General features: G+C 40.4%; 1 protein-coding gene across 1 annotated transcript in view; it reads right to left on the reverse strand.

Moving 5' to 3' along the window:
• TEDC1 (tubulin epsilon and delta complex 1) overlaps positions 1-15,317 on the reverse strand; it is a 72,611-nt gene extending 57,294 nt beyond the window's left edge. Inside the window, exons 1-2 of the mRNA XM_026854284.1 lie at positions 15,235-15,317; positions 8,237-8,439 (exon numbers count right to left, since the gene is read on the reverse strand). The gene's annotated coding sequence lies outside the window, so the exon portion shown is untranslated. The remainder of the gene's footprint in view (positions 1-8,236; positions 8,440-15,234) is intronic.
• Positions 15,318-16,247: the final 930 nt, after the last annotated feature.

Raw genomic sequence — 16,247 nt, forward strand, 5'->3', positions numbered from 1 at the left:
TGCTTTCATATTTGAACAGGCAGCAAGCAGTTTGCTGCTCTTCCCATGGAGAAGCAACCTTACTGGAACATGGATAACACCTTTAGCCCATGGATATATGCATTAAGTCAACTCCCTAACATTATTCCTGGAACAGAGCAAATTAAAAACAACTGCAGGTTGAAACCTCCAGTGTGTGCCCCCAGCCCACTCCTTACTTGTAAATCTGGGTCTAGACAGAAACTATTTACTCTCAGGTACTACTCAATCTTAACTACACTAAGCACGCAGCCTGGTACCACAAAGGTGAGAAGAAGCATATCTAGATCCCTCATGGCAGGACTCAGGAAAGGCAAAGCAATCACATAAATCAAGCCAATAAAATGCTTCTGCAGCTTTTACTGAGTGCTCGTTCAGAACCACTCGTAATTCAGACAATGGTTTTGATATGACATAACATATGTTAACCTGTGTAATTACAGACCCTTAAACGGAGCATAATTTTTTTTAAATTAAATACCGTAGCCAGAAATAACAATATCAGACATGCTTCTTTAATTAATACAGCCATACATCTATCCACAGCAGGGGAAAATGTGAAAAGGAACAATTTGAACAGATGAATGTGAAAGGGACAACACTATTTTCATTAACAGCACCATCAACAACACTAATTGGATTTCCTCCCAGACAAGGTAGGATACAGATTTAGATGTATGCCTGGAAAAATAGGTGGTGTAAGAACACACTCCCACATAATGCACATACCAATTAAATATCCAGATATTTGCACAGAAGAGTATGTTTTCCATGAACATAAGTGTTCACAATGTAGAAGCTGTGCTCAAAGCATATTTGGCAATTAAAAAAAAGTAAAATCCTGTGTTTCCACAAGGCCTTTTAGCTTTTAAATTTCAATGACTGTTGTAAAAATTACTACTCACAACAGCACTCCCAAGAGCTCACTCTTGGCAAAGACTGAAAAAGAGAAGGTGCTGAGGGAAGACAGAAGATGTGAACACAGCTCCTAGCCAATCCTGCCATGTTCAAACAAGCCTGTCTGGCAGTAGCTACAGGCCTGAGGCACTAAAGCAAGTCAATCCCTTATCCCATCCCTCCTCACTCAGGAGGTTACTTAAGAGCTCTGCAATAGAGAAAAAGCACTATGCCTTTAAAACAGCACAGCAGCACTGTCTAATCTTTGAAGCTGCAAGGTTTTAAAATAACATTTAAATCCCAAAGCTCACTGCATGATGTATTCAGCTGAAACATGGAAACAAATATACTAAAACATGTGTCAGGGTAGACCTCAACTCACACAGCACTGCATTTTGCAGGGCTAAAGACATGCAACATAGATAATGCCTTGCACTGCATTTCCCTTGCCTGCAGCTGCAGCCCTGCTTGCCCACATTCATTTTGCTCCACTCCGGCAAGCTACTGGACAGGGGGTAACCAGTGAAGAGAGAAAGATGCAGCATGCTATATCTGCAGCAAATCTAGAGCAAGAGGCCAACAGGAGAAGAAACACTAACTGCCCTCCAAGAGGAGACGCAAAGCTCTGCCATATATAGAAGGCCTGAAATGTCCTCCTTTCCATGTTCCTTTTGTCCTCCTGAGGAAAAAGTTCTTTATTTCAAAAGATCCTCCAATGAGAGTTAAATCCTGATCACTTAAAAGTGGGACATCAAAAGGAGAGGATGTTCTCATTTAAATCAGAAGGTACCAAAGGTACTGACTGCTCCCCGCCACTGGAGGGCAGGAGAGGCACTAAAACGTCTCCCTTTCTCCAAGACACAAGGAAGGAGCTCACTACACAGGATTTCAGCAAAGTACGGAATACCAATATGACCACACTAAAGTGGTGGTCATACTGGTACTATTAGCACACCAATCCTCATCTTCCTCTCTTCACGTGAAAGCTCAAGTGATTCCAGTGCCTGTTGGGAGAACCCCATCCAAAACACATCAGCTGTAACATCAGGTTCAAGAAATGTTGCATTTATTTGAAATTCAGACATTGCCAGAGAAACAGCAGTTTAAATAAATTATAAGACTTTCTGATCATTTCAGACTCCTCTTTTAGAGCATTTTACCTTGATATGCTGTCAAAAAAAACCAAAACCACTAAACCACAACTTAGAAGTGTATTCACTGTGTCAGGTAAAAATAAATGTTGACTACACATTTTCCACTGCACCACAGGAAATTGTTTTTCACCGGGAAAAAGGTTCTATGACAAGTCTGAAGCATGGAATTAAAAGAACCCCACAAAAGATCAGAAGAAATAGCATGTATGTATGCACATTCAGAACGAGGGAAACAATTTCAGCTATCACCTGTAACTTGTGCTTTAACACCAAAAAAAAGTGCATTTCAAGAGGCCAAACTGAAATATGCTCCAGTTCTTGTATGGCAAAAACGTATTCCTAACTAAATCACCTCTGACCACAAAATATGTTTAAGTCTAAAGGCAGTATCAGTAACGAAAACCAAGGTTCAACAGTTACCTATTCAGGGAGAGACTTTAAAAAGTACAAAAGGCAGAAAAGCAAGATTTAAGCATCTTCCTCCCCTAGTTTCTGGTAGAAGCCTTTACAGTTGAGTAGCAGGCCCTGGTGCTACCCCAGCAGAGGTGTGTGGAGAGGGCTGCAGCACACACACCAAATACATCAGGCTGCCACAGGCAAAGCAACACTGCTCAGTGACAAAAATGAGGCAAGGGAAATTCTGCAGGAGAAACTTCAGGGACCCTGTGACCTCTGTTTAGGTTTCAGGGACAGTTTTTAAAAATGTGTTCCTTAGCAGCTACAGAATACAGGAACAATAGTAGTAAAAAAAAAAAAGGACAAAAAGATAAATGGTGAGAGCTACTAGGAAGATAAGAGGACAAAGGGAATAGAAGTGTAAGCCCAGGGAATAAGGGAGAGAAATAAAAAAAATGAAAGCTGACAGACTAATATAGCCCATAAACATCTGGAAAGTAATTATACTTCTGAGTCGGAATCAATAGTTTAATAAAATTCCCTCCCTGCCCCCACTGGAACAGGTGAAGAGGGGAAAAAAAAAACCCAAACCAGAAAATTTATATTTACTGACACCAGTGCCAAAGGTTTTCTAGTTTTCTGCTGGGGAGAACATCAAGCTTGGCTGCTACGTTAACACTTTTCTCTAATAACATGGTTTATGGAACAGCAGTGACAGTCAAGATTTCTATAAGAGAAAGTAATTTCAACAAGATTAGACCAGCATAAGCCTTACACTATATAGGAAATAGCCAATGAGCCAAACTAGACCGTGACAAACAAAAGACTAATCAAATTGCAAACTTAAGAGTCAGAAGGCATGTTTAGTTTCATTTTTCCCCACCAGAAGTAATTAAACTGAGTTGACTTTGGCATGCTAGAGACACACATTAATTCCAACTACAATAGCTCTATTTGTTGATTATTAAAAATTCACAAAAGGCGGGGGGGGCATCCAATTTCACTCAGAGGGCAAGAGGCAGGCAGAGGGAATTAGTAGAACCAAGAACCAGTGTTTGTATAATATATCCTGGTGATAATAAGGGATATAACATCACTACCCCCACCTAAAAAATTCAACAGCCTCCACACATAATTAAATTATGGGGCACACATAGATTAATTTCAGCTGTAGAAATAATACCAGTATAGGCAGTATTCCTCCTTGGAAGCAGAAAGAATACATGCTGACAGAATACTACTGCTATCTGCACAAACCATCATAGATTTGGAGAAAGCTGTAATATCACTTATATTTAAAACGCAAGGCAAAAAGAATTTTAGTTAAATACTGAATGAGCTAAAAAGGCAGGTTTATATCAAAGTTATCTGCTTTTCAGAGAGAGAGAATAGGAGAACCCCCAGGTCTGCCATACAGGTTCAGGGTTTCACCTACAAGTTTTCAGATAAATTTCCTACTCTAGGATTTTCATCTGTAAATAGGAATCAATGAATGGCACTTGAGAATAATCTGCCTGTGCACAATCAGCAAAGCAACACAGATGTTAAGACCAACATCATGGCGGTGCATATTTGAGATGGAAATCCACATAGGGTGTAAAAAGCCTTTAAAGTCCATCAATTAATTGCCCCATGCATTAAGGCAGTAACAACAGGCGAGAATTCCCAAGAAGATACTTAAATGAATTGATGTGAACCTCCAATTCAGATTGTACTTAAGTCTTTACAGATCTAATAGAATTACTGATTTTTTTTTTTTAAAGACTTGACCAATGCAAAATTTGAACTTTCACTTCCTGCCTCTGGAGTCACCAACCTGCTGACAGATCAGCACAGTAAATTCAGAGAACAGACTTGCACTACAGCAGCCAGATACTAGAGTTTGACATGCACCATCCATCCTCTCTTCCCTCTCGTGTTCCTCCTGCACAGCAACATGGGTTCCAGTCTGCTCTTTTAACTGTCCCCCTGCTCAGTTTATAAACGTCACATACTGGAAAAGAGTGATGTGTGGAAGGCTAAAGGTAGTCACTCCTTCAGTCCTGCTCACTGGGGCATCCTGCAGGCAGCACACAGAACTCTAGCTCAGGAGAGAAAAAAAAAAAAAAAAAAAAAAAAAAAAAAAAAAAAAAGAGCTGGAGGCCACGAGACAAGGTGCACTGAAGAATTTTCTTAGCTAACACACAAAAGCAGTCAACCCATATAATCATTCGAGGCTATTAACCATACCTATTCTTACCAACAACTACGTCAAGATTATATTTTTAAATTACATTAGCCACATTAAGCACTACCTCCTACCACCTTAACCCTTTCATCATGTTTTCACCACTGCTTAGTTAATAATTTTAGGAATCACTCAACTTTTGATTCTGAAGATGTAAGCACATGCAAGTTGTAGAAGCCTTCCCTGGCTCAGGATCTTAAGATTATGAATTCCATGCAGCGGCTGAGCTCCATGTCCATCATGTGTCATGAATACCTTTGTCCCTCTATAAATAACTGGCCTGAAATCCTTTAGACCTGATGGAAGGGTTCAATTTGCAGGGGGAGAAAACTATGACTACAAAGAAAAAAAATGCCAGAGTGGTAATATGAAATTAAAGGAATTAATTTAATTGGCCCTTAATGTGTTGGGTATTTGGCATATTATGAGCAATTTAGCAGGCTGTAGGCTTTGTCTCAAACTTAGGCTGAAAGCATAGTCAGAACATGATTGTACCCTTAATTTAGGGATTAGCTACATTCTCTCTTTTTCATACAACAGACCCTGCCCATTTCTGTTGATTTCAGACAAAATATTAAAAGGAAACCACATGAATATCAGTTTGAACTACAGTTATGCCTTGAGACTCCATTTTTTTAAATGAAGACAAAGGGTAAGGATTTTCTTCACATTTATTCTCACTAGTAGACCAACAGATGTGCTTTGGCAGTAAGCACTGGCTTTCATGCTTTGCTGATTTTGGCAGAGATCTCAGCAATGCACAGAACCAAATACTATTTCATGGACTTTTGTTCTGGAACATTTTCCTTTCAGGAAAATATTTTTGTTTAAAATAATTTAAAAAAGACTCCATGCAGTAGAAGATTTTTCAAGCTATTTCTCAGCTGAGAATTTCAGTTGTTCTAAAGAGCATTTCCTTTTTCTTTTGAGACAGATCTTTCTCTAGTGAAGCTTTCTTCTCCCCTTACCTTTTTCTTTCAATTTATTTAAATAGAAGACAGTTATGACTACACCTCGTCACATTTAGCAACACCTTTATATTTTGTTACATATCTTCCAACACCTCAGCTTAAGTATCACAAATGCCTCCTATTTAACATTCCTAGAGTCAAAATTCCAGTAGTCCAATAGTTCTTGTACTTTAACTCACAAGATGTCAGATACCAAACCAACAATCTCACCTTCTTCCTTTCTTACTAAGATTTTAGGGGCTATATTGTTGAGTGCTGAATGAGTAGACTTTGCCACATGAATACCCTACAAAATAACAATATATAACAATAACAAAACTATCACACTTATATGCAACAAACAGCAGCCTTTCATGAGTGGTTTACAAGGAAGTGACTTACTAAGCAAAATGATCTGTGTGACCCCTACCTTTTCACCCACCATTACCTCCTTATATCCTTACGTGTGCCTTCCTAGATCTTAATTTGGTTGAGCCTTACTGGTTGAATGTATTGGTTTTGTAATGCCTAGCTGATCAAATAAATGATAATACCTCTCCCTCAAAATTGTTTGCTTTAATGTAGGAACACAAAACACACGAGTTACGCTGTAACTACATTCTATCATTTTTTTCCCCATAAACATCTATTTTTATTGGAGCATGAAAATTTGCTAGATGAGCACCACACAAGAAAGTTGCCATTAACACAAAGAGCTTTACATACACATGCTAATTGCAACTCCCTGTCTATAAAATTTTTGTCTGGCCTGTTGAAATAAATAATTTTCCAGACTCATAAACCTTTCCAAACACTGTTTCAGACAGTTATTGGATAAAAACATGAAAAATGTATTCCATGCTTTTTGAGAGATACAGGTAAAGCAGGTTAGAATTGCAGTGAAAGGCACAGCAATAAATTTCTCAGTGTGTCTCTGCATGGCCATAAGAGATAACATTGTATTAACATAGTTCTTTCGTTTCTTTCTGGAAAATGCAAAACTTAAGACCTTCAGAGAAAATAACATAGATGCTGCCCCATTTCCTGAACTCATACTGCTGCTACACTGCACTCATCACTCTCTTGTAATAGAAATTAAGGACACCAAAAAATAATCTGCTACCACACAAGAAAACGGTATGAGAAATTTAAAGTAAAAAGTTCTCTAGACATGTATTTTTCCTAAAGTCTCAAGGAACCCTTCACATTACCGGAGGGCACCACCACTCCCACGCAGTGCACCAAGCACAGCCTCTCTGTGCTCCCTCTTCTGTACTGCAAACTGTAGTGTAGCAAGTGGTATGTTTTCTCAAAATATGGTCAAGAATGTTGTTCATAGATGACTCTTCCCTTTGAACTGTTTTACACTGGTACGAATGTTTCCCTTCTGAAGACACTGTATCTGTATCATAGCTTTTGAAACTCTTACTTTCCTGCTTTGCTGTCCCCTGTAAAGATTCTAGAAAACGAGGCAGCCTACAGTCTAGGTGAGCATATATACATAAGCATGATAACCACAAGGTCCTAGACATTATGAGATATCAGCAAGTAACATTTCGGACCTACAACACCCTTTGACAGAAGTTCAAGACTGTGAGCCTGTCCTTTTGAACCAGACTAAGCAATTAATGTCTGACCAGATGAAGATAACTTAGAACAAACTTGCAACCATCTAGAGAGGCCTTGGCCACACTAACACATTGCATTGATCATCTTAAATTCAGCCTATGTTATCTGTTGTGTTAAGAGCAGGGACAGCTGATTTGCAACAAACAAGATCCAAACATGGAAAACACAATCTTCATTCCTGAACTTCTCACTCTATGCTCCAGAGCAATTGTCTCTACAGTAGCATGTGCATGTGGTTTAAATGCAAGGAATAGATTTTGAAAGCTGTATTGCCAAACATCACTAGACTGTGTTTTTGTGGGACTTTTTGCCTTTTTTTTTTGATTGCACATACATATATTGGAGCTAAAGCCAACAAAACGGCTATCCTTCACTTACTTCAGAGCAGGCATTCTATGTGCTAACATCTTTTTATTGATGGAACACAACAACATACCTCACTGCTCTCTCAAGGAGGCTACAAGGTCATTAGTTACCCCAAGAGCACAGGCTGCCATTTGAGAACTTGATGTTTTTTAAAAGTACTATTTGCCTTAGGATTACTTGCTCTATCCAATGCCAACATACGCAGCATTCATAGCAAACCTGTTTGCCTATGCTGTAGAACCACCCATGCTACAGTCTGGAAGCACAAAATTCAGAAGCACAGAGATCAATGATATGCACTTACTTGAACTCCTCCATAGTGGTCTCACCAACAGTGGAACTAAAAATCAGAGAATTTAGACAGAGGTGTGAGTCTGAGAAAGAGAAGGAACCCAAGTCACCTGCACACAGAAAGTTTAGAGAATGGAAAGAAAACAGGTTCCAGGAGCTGGGCTCCTTTAATTTTTTTTAAAGCTGGGGTAAGGCATTTATTTGTAAGGTACAGAGATACCACACATTACACACTAGTGATGAACACAACTGCTGTCACAGAACATTAGTTATGGATAGATAAGGTAGAAGGTCACAAACATGCTCACCGTGCACACAGAGGTTTGATCCCCAGTCTTTACTCTGTTCCGAGCCAAAAGCTGCTCCAAGAGGCTGAGTCTGTGCAGCAGCCAGGAAAATGCCAGCAGCAACTCCCGACTACCCGCTGAGCCGTCAGATGGAAGTCGATAGAGTTCTGGCCTGTCATAGCCATGGTACCACAACACTGATTTTACAAACCTAATTTGGTTATCTGAAAAGAAGAAAATAATTGAGAATAACACACTGTACTACTCAATGCATTTACCCATTCAGTTCCAGAAACCACTGCCTCCTCTGAGAGCAAGATTTTTAATCAAGCCTAAAATTAGGAGAGGACAATGAAAACTATAGTCTTTATCAACAACTGGTAAAGGACAGGAGGTAAAGGGTGAAAGACTTCCTTATATTGGCCCATTCTGATCTACAGGAACTACTGCTAAGGAAAAAAAAGAAATTCCAAGTTGAGATCAAGACCAGTAACAGCCTCTTGGAGATTAACAAAGGCAAAAGAGGTAAACAGCCATCCCCTCTAATCATCCCAACTATATCAGGACTCCAATTCACCTATTCATTTTTTATGAGCCACCAAGCATGGTATGAATTAGTAAACACTCTGAGTCACTTTACTCCTGAATGAAACTGGAATTTAAGAGATAGCAGTTTCACAGCCTGCTGCAAATCTCTGAGCACCAGTGAGCAGGCAGAGATAATGCAGTACACCACACTTCATACCAGACCACATGGACTATCTAATTCTCAGGAATGCTCTGATCTGTATTTCTTCACACCAGCAAATGTTACCTAACAGATACAAGACAGGCATTACAGAACTGTAAAATACTGAGGAAACAGAAAATTATAATAAAAAAAGGTTCTGATCAGTAAGCCTAGGGTCTGTACCAAGTCAAAACTATAATAAAGAACATAAGGGGGCACAATGATAAACAATACATATTGGGGAAGCATCAACAGTTGTTGTAAAAAGAAGTCCTGCTTAAAAAGCTACTGGAGTTCTCCAAATGCAACAAGGAACAGATTAAGGAAGATTCAACGAGTGCAGGGCATTTAGACTTCCCAGTGAGATTCAACTAGCATAAAGAAATTAAGGCACTGCAGTGGAGGGAGAGGAAAGGCCCTTGAATCAATGACAAGTGTCTAGCAGACAAGAACCACGGGGTAGGAACTAATGGTGGTTTCACATGAGGGCTCTGTGCTAAACAGTTCCTGTCCAACCAACTCAAGATGACACACAGACAACGTGATAGTGACAGAAAATTTGGTGCAAATGTGATTTTACTCAGTAGTAAGGAATGCAGGCAGATTGTGAAGGACTGCAGAACCTAATGAGCTCAAACTTTAAAATGACAGAAAATTCATTTTAGAAAGAATGAAAAAAGATGCACACAAGGGAAAAAACAATTCTAACTTTACTGACAAGAGCAACAGGCTTGGAGCTGACTCCTGGACTCAGGAACACAATCATAGATGCTAAGATTTTTCATGACAGTACCACACTTGGTTCTCGTATGCATCCAAAAGCAAACAATGTGAGAAACCTAGAAAGGTAAACAAAACACAGGGAACAACACTATACTGTTGTCTATATCCACTGTGACCCCACACCTGAAATTCACAGTGTTATTTTAAAAAGGCTACAGAAGACCAGGAAAAAAAGAGAAGTTGTACAATCACAAGTACAGAACAGCTTCATTGTAAGAACCGACAATGTAGGCCAAGAAGATGACTGAGAATGGATACAACAAAACTTTAAAACCATGAGTGCTATGGAATGGGTGAATAGGGAACAATTTGTTTCCATGACCTTCACTACAAGCACTGTGAGCCACCAAAGTTAGCATGTGAGTCAAAACAAGTTAAAGAAATGTTCTTCACACACAGAGCAAAACTGAAATTTCTAGCCATGGAACACTATGGATGCCGAGAGTTATACAGGCTCAAGGAGGAGCTGGATTTTTGGAACAGCTTCATGGAAGCTTAAGAAATACAAAGATATCCTCTCTGGTTTGGGGAAGTCTGAGATGTAAATTGATGGAGGCTGAAAGAATACCCCCCTGAAAGCTTCCTTCTATACTTGCTCTGTCCTTTCCCCTGGGCATTCATTTTTGACAGCTGCTACGGCTGGATGGAGCTAGAGGAACTTTTAGTTTGATCCAGTTTAGGCATTCTCACAAAGTAAGAAGAAAAGCAGCTTCCCTTTTCCAGTGTAATACTTCAGGATCTCCATAGGGTTTTGTAAGAAAGGTGCACAAAAATAACAGGAAGTACAAACCTTGCACAATCGGGGATTATGCTATCCTTAATTAACATAACAATTAATAACATTACATACTCATTTGCCTCCTCCTTCCCACTTGTGGCAAAAACCTCCCTTAGCATTGACTCATACCATAACCTTTCTTTGTCTGGCATTAACTGCTGAATCTCAGAAACCACATAATGACCAACTTCAAAACAAGAAACAAGATAAAAATCCTGTTTCTCTCAAACAGAATTTGTTAATTACAAGAGATTTTCACAGTGAACTTGATCTGCAAAATGTTGAAGTTTTATCCCACCAAAAGTAACACACAGCCAAGACACAAGGAGGAGCTACAAGCTGACCTATGCTAGTAGCCCTATAGGAGCAGTAGCTGCTACAGCTCTGCTGAGGCTGGAAGCAGCTGGTACCCAGAAAGAGTCACTAAGCTCTTTGCGCCTTGACAAACCAAAGGAAGGTATATTGCTTGTGCTGTTTGACCAACTTCAGGATTTAGGGAAACATGAGTGCAGATCCCTAAGGAGATGCCTACTTTCAGAGTGTACCTCAGTCCAAATATACAGCTGAAACTTAAACAATTACTACATATCTTCAGCAGTAGGAGGAGGAATACATAATTGGCCACATGAAAGCTGCAAATGAATTTCTGACAAAGACAATAACCATGACTGAAGAACAAAAGATCAGGAGCATAATTAAGCAGGTGACACAACAATGCAGAGTTATTAATTTTTTGCAGGACTAGTGTTTTGCATAGCAGAGCTTCTGAAGAGACACGTGACAGTTGGACAACAGGTTTAAACCTAGCTTGTTTCTGCATTACAGACACAAAAAGGAGACCCAAACACCCAAATCACTTTGTTTGCTCTTTCTGTAGAACCTATGAATGTAAAAACAAGCAGCTTCCCTTCACAATACTAGGGCAACAAAATGCCTACAATTTGCTAAAAATCTTGCTGTAGATACGCGATCTAATTCCTCATACACAGGGGGAGCACTCAGATTTTATTTTGCTCACTCTTGAACATTCTCACATGAGCTAGGTTTTCATGTTGCCCTTTCCTTTTCTTTGTGCATTTGTCAAGAAAGGAACTGCCATAACAAGTAAATGGCAGAAATACTCCAAAAGGGAAGAAGATCAGTATATACTCTCCCCCTTTTTCAAAGCAAACATGCATCACATGCTGCCATCTGCAGTTCAGAGATCTCCCCAAGAAATCACATATCAAAGAAAAAGAATAGAGAGCAAGCCAGGTGGTTTTTCCCTCTATCACCATTTTCCTGCTCTGATATACCACTTGGGACCAAATCCACCAAGGCAATTCACCACCTGAATTTGTGTTGCTCTGTTTCTTTCTCTCTCCCTATTTCATCTCTCCCTGTGCAACAAATTGCCCTCATGTGAGAAGGTGTGATTGGTGTGAGTATCAGGCAGGAATTGTAGGCGAGTGGTCAAAGCATGGACCTAAAACTGCGGATCAAAAGAGCCTTTCCATGACCTTAGAGAAGTCACTTAGTTTTCCCCATTTCTGCAGCGCTCTGCTTACAAGGAAACAGTGCTCAGATGAATGGCAGTAGAGGCTACATAAGTATCCAAGACCAAGATGGATTCCTTCAAAATGTGCAGCCAATAGAGAGAAAAACCATCACGCAGCAGAAAACACCAGTCACTCAAACACCTCCTCTTTGACCTTTTCTTATAGCATTTTATTAGGATTAGGTAATTTATAGAGAAAGACTCACACAGTCCTCCTAATTAATCCCCATCTGCATGCACATTATTTATAAAAGTATGTTCAGCAAGTAAGAGCAAGCTGTGGATGAACCTCAGGGTTCAGCTCTCTTAAGACTATACGCAAACTGTGCTCTTCTGCTTTATGTATCCTGAAGAATATTTTCAGTGAATTACAACATGATATTCAAATAAGGGTTATGCATTAGCCTGGCAGGCTAAGATGCAACTATATCAAGTACAAGAACCGACACAGATACATTACTTCATGCACTCGGGCAAGAAACACCTGCATAGGTAGTGGTACTATGGGAAACTACTTTTGCAGAAGAATATTTTCTGCTTCATTTGTCAAACAAACAACAATATATTGCAGCTCCAAAAACTGATTTGCAACTCCAGAAAAGAAACATTTCCTCTGACTATCTAAATGCATATGGCACTTCTACCTGGTGTGGCTGTTCAGTTGTTAACCATCAGCTCTCAGCCTTTGCAAAGAGTGGCAAGAAACCCACTGATCATGATTTCATCACTATGGTTATGCCTGGAGTATTATTACACAGCTTACTTTGACTCGCACTCCACGTACGAGACACCCATTGTCCTGACATGTTTAAGGTGCTGGAGCATAAACCAAAGTTTAGTAAGTGCTTTTGACTGTGTGAAGAAAAAATTCTCCCAAAATGAGAAAACAAAAGCCATTTACATAACTTTATAGCCACTGACTGGCAGGCTTCAATGGGGTTTCTGGTTTCTTTTTGCAAGAATGCAATAGTTCCTGCATTTTAAAACATCAAACTGTGTGGATTTTTTATATGTTATTTTTCAAATATTTTATTTTCTGCTAGCTAGGTAATAAAACACATCAACCTTTTAAAAACATGACACAAAGTTTTTCTAAACAATATCACACCAGAACCGTACCAAGGGAATGACTAGTAGCTCTTCTATTCAAAGCAAACTTTAATCTCCTCTAAAATTCACCCATACAACAAGATCAGATCAAAAACTGACTAGTGAAAACTACTAACTCACAACAGAAATACACACTGGGGTGTAACTTCAAAAGTCACTTGATAAAAAGGATTTCCCAGACTGAGGAAAAACTGTCTGGAAAAATCTGTCCTTTTCCATGGGCAAAATCTGTAAGAGCATTCTGTCCTTGCAACACACTGCTTTCTCCTAGCAGCACACAGCTGCAAATGGCCAACATCTGGCACGCAGTCCCTGAAATGTAGGTCTGACTCTACAGAGTAGTGAGAACCACTGTAACCCCAACAACACACAGAGACTACAGGCCAAAGTTCAAAAACAAAGGGTACAAGACCATGTGAGTATGGCTTCTCTTCTCCAGAAAGCTGTTCCTATGCACACAGTAATGCTTATTCCAAAGAAGTCCTCACAGCCTTCTTCTGAGATTTGGTAACTGATGCTCTTCTTGTTTCAGCTAAGATAACTAAGAGGTGGTAGAAAACCAGCAAAGAAAGGAAAGCCTGACCCATGCACATTAGAGGAACTTGTTTCAATTCTTTGTTGTGCAACAGGATCCTGTACAAACCTGAGAATTATTTAATCCCTATGCCCAAGGCTTCCACTTCATTTCCATGAAATAAATACATGAAAGACCACAAGTGCTCCAGAGCAGGAACAGAAAAGAAAGGCAATAAAATATTGATAGTGTTTGCAGTAGACAACTCATACACTTGGCCAAGCAAAGGTAATTAGCGTAATTTGAAAAACAGTACAGCTCTCCAACCTGAATTTCAGCTTTAATCATCTAGCTGTGACTAAAGAAGTTTTTTAAAAATCAGATCAGTAGTTCTGAGCAGAACCACACATCCTACCTCATAATCTACCAGCAGAGGCTGGGTTTGCTCTCTCTAGAGTCAGCAACCTGCCACATGCAGATGGAAATCCTGTCTCCAAATGCTACAGGCAATTTTCACAGGAGCAGCCTGGATTCAATGAGGCTGCACTTGTGCAGGACCACCTCCACAAAGTTGTAGGGGATGGCCAATAAATTGACTTACCATATGCAGCAGATTGTGGATGAGTGGAAAAGCAAAAATGACCAAATGAAAAATAGCAGTCCTGTGAGTAACACAGGACCATGCTGACTTCCCACTGAGCTACCAGCAAAACTATGTGGGTTCTTCTCCACACTGTACAACACTTAGCCTTTTCTAACTCCATTTATAGAGCCATCAGATTCCCACCTATTTAGGGGCTTAAACCCTGTTGTTTAGGCTTTTTTTTGCTTTCACAGGAAAAAGGAGAATTTAAGTAGCTTTGGTCTGAGAAGACCTTTATCCATCACAGACAATGCCATTCTCAAAACTTCCTCTGACAATGAAAGGGGTCTAGACAAGTATCTTTCAAGAAAGAAGTCTGGGGAGTGGTACTGGAATAACATATATTTAAGTAGTAAATAGTGCTCTGTCACTGGGAGAAGCCAGCCTGCACTCAGCTTCTCTCTGGATTAGTGGCTCTGTCCGGAGATATTCATGGTCCTTCTAAAATAATCACACACACTTTTTGTTTTGTCTAGAACTTCAATCCAAAACACTTATTTATGGTTCATATGCTATAATCCATGGCTCTGACATACAACTTAATAAAAAATTAACCACAGAATCACACATCATACGGAACTGGGACAGAAGGAATCAAAGGAAAACCAAATCTATTCCTGTAATTAACTCTGCACATGCTAGGAATGCATAAGATCATCGCAGAGCTTTACCTGCAGTATGTCACAAGGAAGCAAGAACCTCTAGCAGACGCAAGAACATCCCAGTTTTCTGGGCAAAGCAATCCAAAGAGGAGTAAACCTGCTTGCACAGCTATGATGCAACAGTAAGTTGGTGGCAGGGGTATTCAAAATGGAGCTTTGCTGACAGGGAGCAAGGAACCAAAGAAAAGGTGCTACAAAAACAGTCCTGGTACTTCCCTGGGACAGATGGAAATCATAGAGTCAGCCAGACTGACTAGATTACCTATGGCATCAGACTGCGTCCACTCGCCTCCGTGGATTTGTTTCAGAAGAGCGTAAAGCAGCCTCCAGAAATCCAGGCTCTGCAAAAGAGAGGGATGGGGGTAGATCAGCAGGCAAAATATGTGGTGTTCATTTTGTCTTAATTAGGCAATTAAACCCGTATCTGAGCATCAGTTGTTACATGTAAGTGCATGCCTAAATCCTGCCAACACTGTTGAATCAGGCAGGTTCATGTACTAGCCATCTTATGAACGCTACTTATAGTAAGGTGCACTCAGAAAGAGAAGGGCCACTAATGATGCCTGTACAGCAAGACCCAGCACTTGTACTCTGAAGCACATACATACAGGAGCATGGCTTCCAAAATAACTGCTCTGATATAACCACATATGGTACAACTCACCCACAACCAAACAAGCACTTGAAGACACTGAAAAGATCTGACCATGATAGTATCAAAATCTCAGAAACAAGAGGCAGCACACTGCGAGTTGAAACTGGAAATCATTTCTTGGCCACACAAGGACAGCATGCTAACAAACTCAAACAGTGATTCTTACAGTTGGAATTTCAGTCAACACTCGTAAAATGCTTAAAAATAGCTAAGGGAGCAAGTGGGGCACCCCACATGAACTGATGCCTCACAAGCATCACCCTGTAAAGCAGAAAGACCCAAGCCAGTGTACAGTAAAGGGAAGCAAACCTCAGGTGACACCAGAATGGTGTTGCAGACCACTGTGAAGTATCAAGCTTTAAGTTAAAACCGCAATAAGATAAAGCCCTTTCAAGAGCCGAGAGTCCCCTCACAGCTGTCCCTAGGCCCAGTCCCACTTGAGTGTTCCCGTCCCCCTCCACCCGGGACCGGGCCCCGCACGGGGACCCCTGCCCACCCAGAGATGTCCCCCAACCCGGACCCTTCCCGAGCGGTCGCCCCTGTCCCTGGGCCCCCGCCGGGGGGCCGCGACAGAAAAGGGGGGGGTGGGGGGTGCCGCTGAGCAACGGTGTGTTCCGGGG

This window comes from Athene cunicularia, assembly GCF_003259725.1.
Source record: "Athene cunicularia isolate RWA chromosome 8 unlocalized genomic scaffold, athCun1 chr8_part1, whole genome shotgun sequence".
NCBI lineage: Eukaryota > Metazoa > Chordata > Aves > Strigiformes > Strigidae > Athene > Athene cunicularia.